The following is a 17,228-nucleotide window of genomic DNA, read 5'->3' on the forward strand; positions in this document are numbered from 1 at the left end:
GCGAAGCCGCTCGTACTCGCCTTCTGACATCCCAAGAGAACCAACGCCGTCGGTATGATCAACGACACCGCGACGTACACTTTTCGCCCGGTTCTTTGGTTCTGCTGTGGTCTCCGACCCGGCACGTTGGCCTGTCCGACAAACTGCTCTCTCGGTACACAGGGCCATACCGAGTGCTTCGTGCGGTGACTCCCGTCACCTATGAAATCGCTCCTGCTGCCCCGTCGTCTTCATCCACCCCGCATGCCAGCGACATCGTACACGTCGCACGCCTGAAGCAGTACCACTCGCCCAATGACGTTGACGTCTAGATGCGCCGAGACGGCGCCTTTGCCGCCGGGGGTTATGCTACATGTAGGCTGCCGGAATTCATATTGTCGACGCGCGTGTGCGCCCGACGAAGAGGACGAAGGTCGCTAGCTGCTCGAGCTCGGAGCCGGACTGGTCAGCGCTACAGCCGCTCTTGCAAATACATCTTGTGAATAGCGACTTGTAAAAGCGACTCGTCACTCACGTAACTCACGTAACAATATTAAGGGCACCGTATCTGCTTTCTCAAAATAGACTTTGTACGCACGTTGTGGCTGTTCTTATTTGGACCAAAAAGGGCAATGTGTGCCACAGACTGACGTTTTCCCTAAAATGTCTCGCAAGTGGCAGACGCAAGGCAACTTTTAAATGGGTCCTGTGGAAGAACCGAAACTGAAGTTTAAGCTCGACATAATAGAACAAGCACCTGCGCAGCGTGCCCGTTCCAACACGTTACTGTGCCACCGTAAGGCCTCCCTTTCCCTTCAAGTGCATCTACCCGGCTGACGCGAGCTGCAAAGTCACGTAGTAACACCACCTGCGCATCGCGCCTGAGCCGTAGCGTTACCACACCGCAATATTGCGCAACTTACCGTATTACAGCGTGCGCAATTGGGACCTCCTCTAAGTGCGACGGCCGTCCTAGGCACCCTGCCCGTGTAAAGGGGTAAAGGCGTGGGCCAAATGCTGTTGGCGTCGGCGACTGACCTCCACGCAGCGCCAGTTGCTTTTCCAACTCTTAGCTTGGATGAACTGCAATTGTAAGAAGGAAAAAGATTGTGAAACTCTATGAAATTTGTCTTGTCTGCCATGTGTTGCGAAAACATACGCACTTACTGATTGTTCAGTCTGTAAGAACTGCCCCGCGCTTCTAAGTTCGCCTTCGATATCAAGTTTTCTTTGTACTTCCATTCGGCACAGAATAGGTTTGAGTGAGTTGTCGCGGATTGCTATATATATATATATATATATATATATATATATATATATATCTTCTAGGTGATCTCGCAAGCTTCTGGCAAAAGCCGTACAACAGACGAACCAACAAGTACATTACCGAGAAAACAATTATTTCTCGTTGCTTCAATATTTGCAGGTGTTTCTAGTTAATACGGTATTTTCGCATTGTTGCCATGGCATTACTGCAACGAAGCTCGTGGTAGAAACTGATCATCACTAGCGGCCACGCACATAACTGGATTGCACTGCGCGAGTCCAATACATGCCCTAAGTGCATACGCGCCGTAGTGGATCAGCGGTTATGACATAGCGCCCTTAAGCATGGAGCCGCGGCCCACCGGCGGCCCACCGGCGGAATTTTTTGGTGGGAAAAATGCGAAAACGCTCGCGTACCACTTGTTAGGTACACCTTAAAGCCGCATAGGTTGTCGTAATTATTCCAGAGTACCGAATCTGAATGTGCCTTTTGGGCGTATTTGGGTGTCTCGGCCCGAAAAACCCAGGAATGTATGTCTCACCGCGTAAACCATCCCGCAGTGCTCACTGCTCAACAGTGCTCAACAACGGGGCCAAGCCCCGTTGTTGCAGGTGTAGTCAATCTAAATGATATTGAGGTTTAAGTGCGTTTCAAATTGATTATTCTAGTAATATAACAATAATTGTTGGGGTTTAACGTCCCAAAACCAGGATGTGCTTATGAGGGACGCCGTAGTGGAGGGCTCCAGAAAATTCGACTACCTAGGATTCATTAACGTACACCTAGACATTTATTAATCGCTCAGACGTATGCTGACAGTTCCGGCGCTAAAAAGCGCAGTTACCATAATTGATGCAGCGCTAAAGACGAAGACAAAAGGAACACAGAGCGCACAGGACGAGCGCTGTGTGTTCCTTTCGTCTTTGTCTTTATAGCGCTGAATGAATCATACAAGCATTCCAACTATCCCAACTTTCCTTTCTACTGAAGCATGCATAGTTAACACACCCATACAGACAGCTGCTATCCGCAGTTTTGCGTAACGCAAGTGGTTCAACATCAAATTGTAAATGGGGCTTCTCCTCAGAAAGAGTCTTACTGCGGAGAAGTACTCTCTACAGGCAGCATGGCAAGTGAGTTTAAGGGGACACTAAATTGAAACAATGAATCGGTTTACATTGATAAATCGTACTCTGAAAACTTCAAATATCGTTAATTTCAGCGCAATAGGCATATAATTAGGGGGGAGAATCAAGGTAAAAGTTTCAGTTTTAAATTTCGCGCCGAAATCTCCGCGCGTGACGTCACGGATTTCAATGTGAATTTTTCGTATTTTGGCGACATTGACACCAACAAATTCGTTGAAACTTGGCACGTTAAGTCTCTGGCCCCCTCAGAGGGCAATTTACTTAATTTTTACTGGTTGGGAACCACGTAGGCCGCAGTACACGCCTTCAAAATCTATGACGTCATGGGGCGAGAACATCAAGGTGGTGTCGCCACCCGCAGTTAATCTTTGCGCATCTTCTCGCTTACCAAGCGTCTTCTCACAGCGAGGGTGGTGATTTTGGTATTGTGAAAGAGTATTTTACTGATAATAGAAAAATCGTTTTTCTCTTTAGTGTCCCTTTAAAGCGCGAGCATTCTTCGGCACTGCAGTCGAGCAACCATCCTTCTGTATTGCAACGTGCTATGGTTCATAGAAATTCATGAGGCACGTGGGCATACATGACAATACTACATTGCTGCAGAAAGAAAGCAGGACAATACAGTTGCTACAGCACGTCACAATAACACACAGACGGCGCATAAAAATTCTGGGCAGTATAGCTACCGGAGCACTAACAGTACAATAAACCGGTGCAACAAGAACTATATTATACCGTCGGACCAAGAAATAACCACACCATCTAGATGGTGTATAAACAAACTTAGACAGTACAGTTGCGGGAGCAAGTATCACTATCACACTGTCAGCACAACAAGTAACTATATTATGTAGTCGGCCCAACAATAACCCTCACCAGAGAGACGGCACAGAAAGAAAGTAGACCACTATGTTCGCTGCAGCAGGTGACCATACGATACAGGCCAGCGTTGACTAGCGTTGGGCGGTGTAGGCTAAATGATTACAAATGTCGTGTAGGTTGGCTATATGAGTACTAGTGCCAGCCAGCATTGAATGATATGTATTTATTTATTTAGCAATACTGCCGATCTCACAAACACAATAGAGACAATATAACAGGCAGGAAACTTTCAGGTTTTAGGTGTACAGAGCCAACTGCACATTCGAGAAAATATCGCAGACGTAAAAAAGAGGGTTTCCCATTGAGATTTTTAATTTTGCTTTCTAACGTTGCGTGAACAAAAAATAACGTTTTGGAGGGAACTGGCGGAAGCATAATTAATGACAGACGACATATTACGCTATGCAAACATGCAAAAATATGCCGTGGCGAGCGCAAATAAAAACTTGAGGGACGCTTGAGCTTCGCCTATACGAGTAGAACGCGATAGCGTAATCGGGACCCGTGCGCATCGCCTTCTCAATCGCTAGCCTAGTTTCGGTTCTCGGTGGATGCGTCAACCGTGCTGCGAGGAAACGAACGTCTGTGCGCGTAACATTCGCCGTTTAAAACTATCCTAGAATGCCTACTACAAGTACAGTTGCGAAGTGCTCACGACGCCATAATTATTCCTTTTGTGAATCAGCGAGCGGCTGACTACGCGTCGGTAAGGCAACGCGCTAAGCAACGCAGCTGCTCACTTTGTTGATGTTAATGCTGTTGATGATTATTAAATATCTCTGAGCGGTTTGTAACGGGTGGGCCTTTGAAACACCCATTCGTTGCGGAATTCACATTTTTACGCGTGTCGCTATTCCACGCTTTTGCCACGTAATATTACACGTGTTAGAGACTCCTCCCGCTACAAGACATTGATGTAATGTTTTTTTTTTTCCGAAGCAGTTTCAAGCAATGGCGTGGCGCTGTGGTAGAACACCTGCTTGCCTCGCAGAATGCCTGTGTTCGATTATCACTCGAACCGACGATTTTTTATTATTTACTTTATTTGCATCTTTCTCGATTTCTTGATCACGGACAAGGTGATTTTTCGCTCAAAACCAACAACGCCACAGCGGAATTTCTGAGAAACGAGATCTTTAACTCTATCCCGTTAAAACTAAATATATGTCTTAATCCTTTTTCACAGAGCTGTTCAAGTGCCAGGAAAGTACGTTAATAGGAACTTGCGAGATATCACAGAAAGGAAAAAAAAAGACCTGCTGACGTTCACAAAGTTAGCAAATAGACATGTGTGCGTAAAAGCCGCGACAATGATGGCTGGTATACCAGCTTTGTCACTTTATTTTTTTGGACGCCTTATTTTTCCTCATTTCGCAGTGAAATTCATCTAGCTAAAAGTATTTCCTGCTTACGCTCTCGTACGAAAACTTTTGACCCCGACGATTCATTAAGGATCGAGGTATCTGTTGAGCCCACTTCAAGTATTTATAGTAACAAAGCCGTACAACGAGGATGTTGTTTTTAAAGCATACTGCATAATCACATTCTTCGTTAAGTTAGCCACGCTCGGGCTAACTTAACGACTGGCATTAGAGCATTCAGAACATGCACCGCAAGTTTTGTGAAGCTTGGTTCGACCGTCGCTTAGTCGCGTTTGTAAATGGTGCGGTATTCTGAAAATAGCGGGCATTAAAAAAAGCGTATTAACTTTCGTAAGCAATGGCAGTGAAGACACATGACATGTGTAGTAATGGAAAAAACCAGATCTCCGAGAACACTGCGAAATAAACGAGGAAGGCACCCATGCATAGTGACAGGGGTTTCCAAAGATAAGCTCTCCTAATAAGACCTCTGGAAACATGCGTCAATGTTATTCATGAAACTTCCATATTTAGGCATGTTTATACGACTGGGCATAAAATAAATTGGACCGTTACGGCTACTTAGAATTAGGATTTGCATAGACTGGCAGACCCTGTGCTGTAAGAACGTTAATTTTTCTTTGTCATTCCGAATATTAACTGCATGTGCTCTAAGAACGTTCGTTTTCTGGCCATTCCGCGTAGTAACTGCCACGTTATGCCTTTCATCCGCCTTTGAAGGTCGTCGTTAAAGCTGGTCTTACAGAACGCTGTTCCGAACTCCGCGGTCGAACCCTCGTCAAACTGCAGCAGCAGCGAGCTAGTTGAGTGCAGGGCGCACAGAGGTAACACGTTGCAAGATACGCAAGAGTGTTGTTCCTCTTTATTCGCATCTGATCACTTGTCTCACTGAAAAGAAAGAATAGAAAGAAAACCCCATGATAAAGGAAGAGGAGGGACAGTGGAAGGAAAAAAAGAGAGGTTTAGAAAGATGGCGTCAAGCTTCCTCGTTGAAATAGCTCTCCAGGTGAGGCAGTCCACGCCACTCTCGGCTGTCTCTGCTCGGCGCTCTGCATTATTTACGCATTCGGCGCTTGCCCCTCTTTATTCGCAGCCGCTCTTCTTTCGTTGGTCCCAGCGCGCGCGTCGGCGCGCGATGTGGTGACAAAACGCGGGAGCGTCTAGACGGCCGCGCTATGGGCGGATAGAGGCAGTGGCGACTACAAAATGCACGGACTTCAAGACGGCATCGGCGCACTTACATGACGACTGCATTTCCGGCTCGTGCGCGAGCATATGCGCGAGTTTCATTTAATATAGAAGCGGCCTAGTCAGAGCGGCAGATACGAAGAGCAAGTATGTGCGGCGGAGTGTGCCAGCTTTATAAGAACAAAGTAGAAGCGAACGTAGAGGACGCAGTATGCAAGTGCTAGATGTGCTTGCCTGTCTTCCCTTTGTTTGCCTCCATGCTTAGGTTTCTTTCTTTGCCTGAAGAGAAAGCTAGTGAACCTATTTTGTACGGGCTTGGACAGAGACGAAGTACCGTGGCTTATTCCCAGGGCCTCTGCTCATTTCCTTCGTGAAGTATTCAGAGACGCCTCTTGATTCGCGCGTTGTTTATTTACTCACCGCTTGCATCACGCTGCTGCGACATCTACTTTAAATCCCGCGGCGTTTTTCCTAAACTCAGCGTTTACTCAACTCTACGCTGGCTGACCTTTAGGGCTTGTCTGGACATCTGGCAAGATGAGGTCAACGAGTGCTTTCTTTTAGGTAGTTCTTTATTGTTGGCTGACGCCTTTATTCCTTCGAATCTGACGGGGTTGACAAACTTTTACAAAAAACGTTAATAATATCTGGGGTTTATCGTCCCAAAAAACCACGATATGATTATGAGAGACGTCGTAGTGGAGGGCTCCGGAAAGTTCGACCACCTGGGGTTCTTTAACGTGCACCTAAACCTAAGTACACGGGCCTCAAACATTTTCGCCTCCATCGAAAATGCAGCCACCGCGGCCGGGATTCGATCCCGCGACGTTCGGGTCAGCAGTCGAGCGCCATAACCACTAGACCACCGTGACGGGGTTTTACAAAAAATTTTCGTTGCTAATGTTTCTTTAAATAAAGGCTTGAACAAAAACGCAACCTACATCATATGCAATGACCCCAGCTTTCTGCGGGGATCTAAAATTGGAGCGTGTGTTTACAAGTGCTGATGCTGGCCTATATGCTCCTCGAAAAGCTTCATTAGAAGTGGTCGTTTCTGTACCTGAAACTTCATTGACAGCCTGTTTCAAAGATCTACGGAAACAAACAAACAAACAAACAAACAAACAAACAAACCAGAGCGAAACACCAAGCCACCAAGGAATGCTAAAAAAAAGGTCATGGGGATCCTTTCGAAGTTGCTGCGCAGATTTTGAGCCAGTTTACAGTTGCAATCGTGAAAGAAGCAAAATACGCTTCATTTCTGCTAGAAAAATAAGGTGAATAGGCCGAAACAATCAGTAAGTAATCACTAATTCAACAAAAGAATATCAGGTCAAGTAAGACTCGTTTGCAGGCAGCGGAAGACTGGTGGCTAATGACTTTATAGGAAAGGAAGCTGCGCTAAGCGCACCCTGTACATCGTTTCCGGTACCAAACTCTATTTTCGGCTTTATTAATTCTGAGACCATGTGCCAGAACCAAGATATGTTTATGAGGCCCGGCGTATGGCGGAAGACTGAATACTAATCTCGACCGCCTGGATTTCATTAACCTGCACGCAAGGCTAAGTGCTCGGGCGCTTTTGCATTTTGCCCCAACCGAAGCGTGACATCCATGGCCTGAATCGTGCCTTTGCACACGAACTTAGACCAGATACACATTAGCCGCCGAGCTACCACTGCTGGTTGGTTCTATGGACTTCAAGAAAAGCATTGCGAAAAGTGATTGCAACGCATGCGCATGACCCTTTCCTGTCCTAATCAATGTCATACGTCGTAGAGGCGCTTCCAGCGATCCCTCTGGACAGATGCTGGTCACCAGTATGGGCCTCTTTACAAAACTGGTCCATCGTGTGACTTCGATATGCCACGAGACCTTAAAAGACAAGAGGATACATGCTTGCACCGCATCAGATTAAACGTCGCCTATACTAACTACTTTAAGAGCAAAATTAAGCTGTCGGACTTCTGAAACATGTTCTGTGTGAATGCAGGCGATACGCATCAGAGAGACGGTCACTGAAGGCGGCCTTACATCTTCAACGGGACTCGTGTTTAGAACTACGACATATTCTGGGCCCATGGCAAAGCAGCACCTGTGCGTTACGCGCCACGAAAGCGCTGCTGACTTTCTTGCGGGCCGCAAGCCTGAACGAAACTTTGTAAACAGTGTAGTCTATGTGTGTTTGTGCGTGGCTGTACATATAATAATCATCACCCATCATCTGGAGTAGCGTGTCAGGCGAACAGCCAGGCTATACTCGCGGACAACTTTTCTTGGCAATGAAGGGAAGGCTAGAGAGCCGAACTACGCGTGTGCTACTGCTGAAGAATGTAGTCCCAAAATTGCGTCCGTGTTTTCTGCGCGAGAATAAAAACAACAACATTGCTTTATTTTCTACGGGGTGCTGTTTGAAAAGAGGGTCAGCGCGCACCAAGGAGATATTTATATTTGTTTTGATTTATGCAGTGCCATTTCGCGTTTTTGCCCCTGTGAAAACGTCGCACCTTTCACGTGCACCTCACAGTCAAAATGGCGCCTTCGTCTTCAGGTGAGTGCTCGTCACCGTCCAGCTTTCCCGACGACTCGCTGAGGGAGCTTGTGACGAATTTCACTAACAAATGGCTGTATAAGCCTGTGACGGCCGCTCGAATAATGAAATGGCCGTCACAGGAGGTACGGAAGGTTCACAAACCAAAACTAAGTTCGAAACGCGCGCCGAACCGGACTACTTCGCGGAGCAGCACATGTGCAGTAGCTCCGCCCCCGTAGCCTTCCCTTCATTGCCAAGAAAAGTTGTCCGCGAATATAGCATGTCCAGCTTTTCGTGAAAACATTTTTCTCTCTCCCTGAAATAATTGCGATATTGCTTCTCGTCATACACAGCACCGGACTTACAGCACACATCCAATACACATATGCACACAGAGTATTAGGCTTTAAGGGCAAGTCTTTATTACAATAAATCAAAATGTCTTAACGTGCGCTAAACGTGTGCGTTTATGCAACCCGCAATTTTCATAATGTGGTCGCCCTTTTTGGGAATCAAACCCGCTACCACGAAATCGGCCGCATTGCGCCAACTAGAAAGCCAGTCAGTAGGAACCTGCAAGTTTAGCGTTGCGACATCGTTGTGAAATAATAATAAAAAAAAAAACAATGTGACATTTTTTTTCTAACGTGGTTAGAGGGAGCAAATGACCCAAGCCGCTTTGAGGAAAATGCATGCCTTTCTTTTTTTGCGTGTCTCTGAAATGGAGTCACTGTAGAACCAAGCGATATGACAAAAAACAAGGGGATAATGGTGATCAAACGAAAAATCACTGCGAACTCCGATCGATTTGCACAATAATTACTTTTCTTCTTTTAATGTCTGGGAAGCGAGGGCCTATGACTGAGCGTCTATTCGGACGTGGTTCCAGTTGATAGGTATTGAACTCGGTGTGTAATTAGACGCGAAAACGGCCGGTTGAAACGCAGTCCGCCCGTTGGGTGCACCGCAGTTTCGTGCGTTAGTCTCCGCGTCCCCACCACCGTACCATGACAACGCTGGCAGTAAAATAAAACTTGGCCAGGGGGAGGGGGGGGGAGGGGGGCATGCAAGTAGCCGACGACTGCGCGTAACCAAATCTCCGCCGCTATTGTCATTATGGCGAATCGACCAGCGTTCAACTCGACCCAAATAACGCATACGTTTGCTCGGTATCTCGCCGACATTAGTCGATCTTTTTCATGTGTGTGTTTCCTCCTCTCCCTGTCGCTGTTTCTCTCTTTGCTTTTGCATTACGCGGCCGCACGTGCTGTTTTTATGCGCTACGCAAATACAAATGAAACTGCCGGACTGCTACAGAACAAGAATAAAGAAGGGGTGGGTGGGTGAGGGTTTTGGCGGACGCCCGCATTGCCAAAGAGGAAAGCTGTTTGCGCATGCACGAATGTTTAATCCCCAGCTCGCCACGCAGTGTGCGTGAGGACAAAAAAAAAAGAACGAAGAAACGCGGGGGAAAGCGCATTGACTGCGCGGCGACTACATCGCGGCGCGCAAAGAAGCGCGCTTCACTGCGTTGTTCTTCTATCTAGTTGCGCTGCCACTACTGCCATTGCAGGGAGCGGAGGGTTGGGTGATCTATAGGCATCGATTCCGATAGCCGCTTGCGGTCGCTGGGTTCTTTTTGTTTCGTGTAAGTGACCACTGCCGGCGAGCCGCAACGACCACTGTGTGTGTGTGTGTGTCAATAGGGTGGGGATCGAGAGCGAAGCAATGGTTGGAGCGAGATGAGAAAGAGAGAGAGAGAGAAAGAAAGGAAAGGAGGGAAACACATTAGCGGCCCGCCGCTAAGGCAGCTTTCGAATTTCACCCGGTCCGCGGGCTTGCCGTCGGAGGCGACAGCTCCAATTAATAATGTAATACCGGGCAGCTGGAGTTAAAGAGTAAGAAATAAAATAGCGGAAAGCCGACATGTCCGCGCAGTCGATCGAATGAAAGAAGGATATCGGGGTCAAAGCTTTATTTCGGGCGACGTTCCTTATGTCACTAGTCAGATAAGCAATAAAAAAATAAGCTGCGGAAGAAAAGTAAAAACGTTTTTGAACAGATGGTATTGACATGTTTTGTAATTACATCTTCGCCTATCTTCGCCTTTGCTTGTCGCTTTTGCCCCCCCCCCCCCTCACTCTCCAAATCTTTGTCACAGCAGAGAGCGAGGATTATCTACGACACTCCGGTCCCAAAAAAGCAAAAAGAGAGCAAAAGTTTAAGAATACTTGCAGAACTTGGTTCAGTGCGCGACAAGTCGAAATGCAAATGACACTGAGTGAAACTTAGTTACGGTTCTTCCGACAATCGCGTCGTTTATGATTGCCCTTTGATATCAGGACGTCTAGAAAACCTTATTAAGACCAATGTACGAGTGAGTTACGCTGAAATGCGTACCGCGTCGGCAGGACAAAACGCACAAGTGCACCTACTGTGCATGCAAATTTTTCGTTTTTGCGTGATAAGACATTAACTGCGTGTTGTAGTGTGGTGTTTGTTTTGATTTCTTTTTCTTTCTCTGTTCGTGTGTTTCGCGCGTCCGTTCCAATAGCCGCTCCATATCTCTTCGTTGCGTTATTTCACATATAGCATTATTTATTATTTGGGTAGTTTTACCTAACGAGCTGGTTATTTGGACCAAGTTTAGCTCCTGCGCTGCTTGAAATGTGTGTTTTAAACCTTCCTTTTCTTCAGTTGCTGTTTGCGTAGTGTGGCATTGTGAATGATTTATCCGTTATTCCGCAATCCTTCTGGTTCTTTCAAAAGATCGATACTCAGTGTTTACAATTCACTTGCTTATTACTGCATCTATTTTTGTCCCTTGCCCACGGCTATCTCAGCACTAAACTTCACAACCATGACACATTTCTTTTTGCTAAGAATAATATTAAACAACATACTAAGCCTGAAATGCTCCTTCGATCTGATTCAACGCGGCGTCGCAAAGGGAATTGAAGATGTAGCGAAACTAATCACGGTACCCGAAGAAAAGCCAACATAAGCCGGGCGAAAACCACTCGAATTCAGAGGAAGTCTTGGGTTCACCAAACGATAAATACAGCCACGGTTCCCCGTCGCCACAGGGCCCTAAAAGCGGTGCTGCCGCAAATAAACGTGTACTCCAATCAAGCAAGCAAACAAACAAACAAACGCCCCCAGCAAACAAGCACAGGTTCAATGAACAAACTTTCCTGCTGGCGCTAGCATCGAATTCTGGACAATTTGCGCTCGGTGTGGAGCGGCTTGTGTCCACTATACCGTTGGTATTACAGATGACGAAATACCTCTATTTCGAAATATACACGAAAGCAGTCGGTGTTGCGCGATTTTCCGTGAAGCACGCAGCGCTATTTGTTCAATACAGGCCACTGACTCCCTAAACACGCCTTACAATGATACGCGCAGTAAAGCTTACACGCTCTTGATTAGAGTGACAGGCGCAGATTCAGACACTCATTGTTCTATAGAGCGGGAGCACTGCTCCCAGAAGCGAATCCGTCTTGGTTGCAGGGAAACTATATCTCAGCATTCATTGGCACAGACATCGCAACTGGTACTGCTTACCGTGCGGGTTGCGCATTCTCTACCGATTTTAAAGCGATACTTTATTACAACAGGATTTGTAAATAAAGGTTCACAAGTATTACCGCAATAATACGGACAGCTAAGCGCTGATCATTGTTCAACGAAAGCACACACACGAGGTACAGTATCATCGACGACTGTTGCCGACAGATACCCACCCGAACCATTTCTCATCGCGGACGTTTTCTCAGGCGTCCGTGCCACTTTGTGTCACTAGAACACTGGCGGTCGGTACATTGCATCTTTGTCTTAAGCCTTCCTGCTCATGTCGAACGTTTTCGTGTTTCACGTTTTAAGCACAACGCTAAACATCATCGTGTAGCGCTGTTCCGACGATCTCTCTATCCACGCCGTAACACCGCGATGAAATAGGGGTGCACGCTGAAATGTGTACCCACACTCAAGTCATTTGTTCGAAAGCGACCGGTCTCACAGCAGTGAGCAGCTAAAATAGCCCCCCCCCCCCCCCCCGCCTTTTCTGCCGCCAGCGGTTTCCTAATCAAGCGCACGTGCGCGCAACACCCCGGACTGTACTTTTAGTTTCAGGACAGACCCTGTATATCTCGAATGTTTTTTTTTAGACTAGTTACGATTGCGTTACTGCAAATGTCGATATGTTAACAGCCAGTGCATCGGTTAGGACAAAAGAACACCGATTAGCCTGGAGACAAAACGAAATGTCAGACGAACTGGTCTATGCGACTGACTGACGCAACTGGGGTCAGTAAAATGTCGAAACGTGCACAAGAAAAAAATAATAACTGAGGCTTGTCAAATGAACGGAGAGCGGAAACTAGGCATGAAACTATTTTTCAACCCTTTGCCACAAGCGTTATGATCGACTGTCTATACATGCGTAGCATTTCCATATTTTGATTCTAAGGTACCGGGACCAAGTTAAAGAAAGTGGATCTATTAGAGTAAATCAAAGTGTACTTCATTGCAATTCATTGCAATTACAGCGTAAATAATTATCTAATTATGACACAGTATCATGCTTTGTTTATTCATAAAATGATTTGAGTGACCCACTTAGATTACATGCAATAGTATTCTGCTGGCGGCAAGCGTTCCCAAAAAGGTAAAAAAAAAAGATTTGGAAATTCCTGTCGAGACGCGCATGTTCAACGTCTCGTTAAACACGGTAACGTTACCCTCCCCCCCCCCCCCTAACGTGATCGTGGGGAGAAAAAAATAGCAGGGTCGCACATGCATTCACCTAAGACCACTCGAAGGCGAAATCCATCTTTTTTTTTATTCTCAGCCATGTATTGATCCTGCCCTCCATCCCTTTAAGGTTTTCTGCACCTAACGTGGTTTTGTACTGCCTCCGTGATCGGCCCACCTTCGATCAAGGTACGATGTCGTATGATGACGTCGTCATGTTACGTCACGTCACGTGACGTCACAGCAACGTCACAAAATTTGACGATCTGTGACGTTACGATGACGTCATATGGTGCCGTCATGACATGATGATGTTTTGCATCACTCGTCCCCGACGCCGCTGGACGCTGACGCCGACAATCAATTTTCGCGTTTTATGAGGCATATAGGGCTTTCGCCTTAAAAATATTTCACGTAGAAGCGATATAAAGAAACTTTACGTAACGAAGATGTTCCATTTACCATTAGCTCGGTGTTCGAAGTCTCTTCCTTGGAGTGCATAGAAGTGACAGAAGTCGCGTCTCCAAACGAGGACGCCGTGTCGCAAAGAGTTACGCTAACTAAGCGCAGAAAACTTGGACCTGGCCGAACACGCTCTCATCACCGCGCTCGCGTTTGTCCTCACTTCGAATACGTGATGCGAAACGCCAAGTCAATTGAAACAGCCTAGTAGCTCAACTACGTACCAACAAGAGGGAGCCTGATGACGGTGACGGCGCATATTCATGACGTAGCGCAGTGACTGGGCAGCCGCCTGCTCTAAATTAGGCTCAATGTCGCGGGGCATTTCCTGTGCGGCTTATATCATTCCGGCCGTCATTCGCGATTTCCGCAAAGTGCCAGAGGCACTCTGCAAACCACGCCATTCTCTAAGGCTAGGCTGTTCCTGCAGTGCATGGGAATGAGCCAGAGGCGGTGCAGCGTGGCGTGTACCATAATCTGGCGCGCACCTGCGCAGTCACGTGGAATCAAGCATGCGCGAGGTTAATTTCGAGAGAAAGTGGCTGCCTTGAGACCGCGTAATCTTGGCCTTGAGAGAACGTGGAGAGTAAATAGAACACGAGGGAGATGCGCTGACAGAGGGGGAAAACTTGAAACGGAAAAATTTAGAAAACTGAAATATGTGAAAAACAAGAGGACGCCTGACGTTTCCCATTTAAACACAATATTTTTGCACAACACTTTTACAAACCATATGATTCACGCTATACTGTGTCTGTGAATTGACAACGTGATTGCTGAACAATCACGTTGTCATTACCCGCAATGATTTGCTAAGCCTGTCAATGAAAAGCTCAAAAAATAAATAATTTCATCAAATCTGTATATGCGCCCGTGCGCGTTCCGCTTAATAAAATAGAAGAGGAAGGGAAGCGGGAAAAAATAAATGGAATAAAATAGAGAGGAAGCAGAAAGAGGACAAAAAACCAGCCGGCTACAGCGATACCCTGTCAACAATATCCGAGCTCATTTGCTGCAACAGCAGGATTTAGGTTTGCACTGTGTGAGTGCACCCGCTTCAACTCCGAAAGAGCGGTCCTCTCAGCCGCATTAGACCAGCTGGACAACCGCCCTCTCACGGAGAACAAAATCCTAGGGTCTTGGCCTACACGGTCTTCAACACGAGCCGCTCTGAGGGCGTTGTTGCGGTTTCTTCGAGAAACCGGACTCAATGACATACTGTGACTGTTGGCAGAAAATGTTGCTGTGTAGTACTTGGACTACGGTCATGACTTCGCGTTTTTTTGTTTTTTGTCGTGTGCTGTCGTCACAAACTCTTCTTCTTTTTCATTCTTTTACGTCCCCTTTCCCCTTCTTACGTACAGGGTAGCAAACCGGAGACTTCATCTGGTTAACGTTCCTGTCTTTCTTCCCTCTCTCTCCCTCTTTAGTTTTGCACCTTTACTAAACACCAGCTGAATCGCTCAACATATCTGCGTGATCACATATCTACACAATATTGCATATGAGCCTTTCCCGGGAAGCGTCTCGTGTTAACCCTTAAAATGGGCTCCCATCACTACGTCATCATCAAGGAGGTTACATTTTTTTTAAACATCCTCGGCCATCATGGTCATGGTCATAATCGGCGGGCCTATGTGAGGACAATGAAACCAGTTGGGGCACAGTCAACGGCAATGTTAAAGTGAAAAGCTAATTGGTGTTTTATTTATTTATTTATTTATTTATTTATTTATTTATTTATATTTATTTATTTAGGAATACTGCAGGCCTTAAAAGGCCCAGGCAGGAGGGGAAAAGTGCAAACAAAAAGTACAAAGTGTGCAAGTATCAAGAATAATATACAAGGAGGATCTATACAAAGCAACAAAAAAGTGAATCTACCAACAATTAAGCGAGCACTAAAAGAAATGTGATACAAGGAAAAATAATATACAATATGGAAACATAAACAATACATCACTATGTAATCAATGTACAAAGGAGTCAGCAAAAAAAAAATAATACTGAGCACTATATTGAAAGAGGAAGGGCTAGATTTAAGATGTAATGGATGCGATAGAGTCGGTGTTGCTGAGTGTACTAAGAGGTAGGCTGTTCCAGTCGGCTACTGTTCGAGGGAAAAAGGAATACTTAAAGATGTTGGTTCTGGTATTGTAACGCGTTAGCGTGGCAGATTGGCGATGTCTTCTTCGGCGAGCAGTGAGAGGCTTTATATGTTTAAACAGTATTACTCGCCGTTGCGCATTTATATTTGATATTAGGGTGAAAGTCGTAGAAAACTCACCAAACGCGAAAATTAACCGTCGGCGTCGGCGGCGTCATCACTAGCGATGCAAAAAAAATCGTCATCGCGGGAAGACGTCACCATATGACGGTATCATGACGTCAAAGATTGCCAAAATTTATGACGTCGCACGATGGCGTCATCACATGATATTGCCGCTTGGTCAAAGCGCCGCCGGTCACGGGAGCACTGTAAAACCTGGTGAGGTAGAGAAAGCTTTCAAGGAGGGGGAGGGGTAGGATCGCTAAATTGACTGAGAAGAAAAAGGGGACCATGAGGCGATGCGAAGCAGTGTTTCGGCATGTAGAGCCCACGTTTCAGAGGGGGAGTGGTGAGAGGGAAAGGGGAGAGGGGAAGTGGAAAGGGGGACGGAGGAGGGGGAAGGGGAAGGGGAGGGGAGAGGGGAAGTTGAGAGGGGGAGGGGCGAGGGGAAGAGGAGAGGGGAAGTGGAGAGGGTGTGCGCATGTGCAGTAATGGTGGTCACGCCGCACACCACCACCACCACCGGATTGAACTCCGCTATAAGATGCTTCACATCTAAAAGAAGGAGAAGAAGATTATGGCTTTCGCCTTCTAGCCTACATTGCTCAAGGAAATACTCATCAGGACTAGTTCAGCGCTCATCGTGAACCTACAAGAGGCAAAAGAAAAAGAGTAATGACAAAGCCATGAAACAGTGCTGTCCTTGCCGGTAACTGGCACATGGGTCTTTCATAGTCTTTTCGCACTAGTTCTGGCTCACGCTACGAGCGACAATAGCCCGTCTGGGTATCGAAATAGCCAAGTCGGGTTACCACAAGAACTGCAGGTCACGAAGGTGCCGGTCGTACGTCGTTTACGCCGCCTCTGACTTCGAACGATGTGCTGAGCTAATTCAGTCGCTCGTCTCATTTGTCGAGACTTTCGATCGACCAGCCACCGGCGTCACAACACATACCATGTGCCAGGTACAACCAAAGGTCGCACGAAAAAACAATAAAGGCACGACAGTGTTTCTTCTATCGGCGAGTTGTCCCCCGTAAAGGCTGTCGTAATGCACGTAAACTGTGCTTGTTCTACGCCACAGTAAAGAACTTCGCAGAAAAGCAGGCTTTACAATGTAGGAAAGGGTCAATATTGCACGCTCAGGTAGGGCATCAAAAGCAACAGCATTGGGGAAAATGTTACATTTAAAAGAGGTCGAATACACCAGGAAAGATGTCTGACTGGACGCATGCGGCAAGTTCGAATAATATTCCTGAGCTTTTTGAGTATAACGAGTTGAAATGTAGGTGGCCGGGTGTTTGCTCCCTATGGTAGCATATGCTTCCATGAAGCGCATTCACATTTCTATATAAAACATGTT

This window comes from Rhipicephalus sanguineus, chromosome 5 (assembly GCF_013339695.2).
Source record: "Rhipicephalus sanguineus isolate Rsan-2018 chromosome 5, BIME_Rsan_1.4, whole genome shotgun sequence".
In the NCBI taxonomy this organism is placed as follows: domain Eukaryota; kingdom Metazoa; phylum Arthropoda; class Arachnida; order Ixodida; family Ixodidae; genus Rhipicephalus; species Rhipicephalus sanguineus.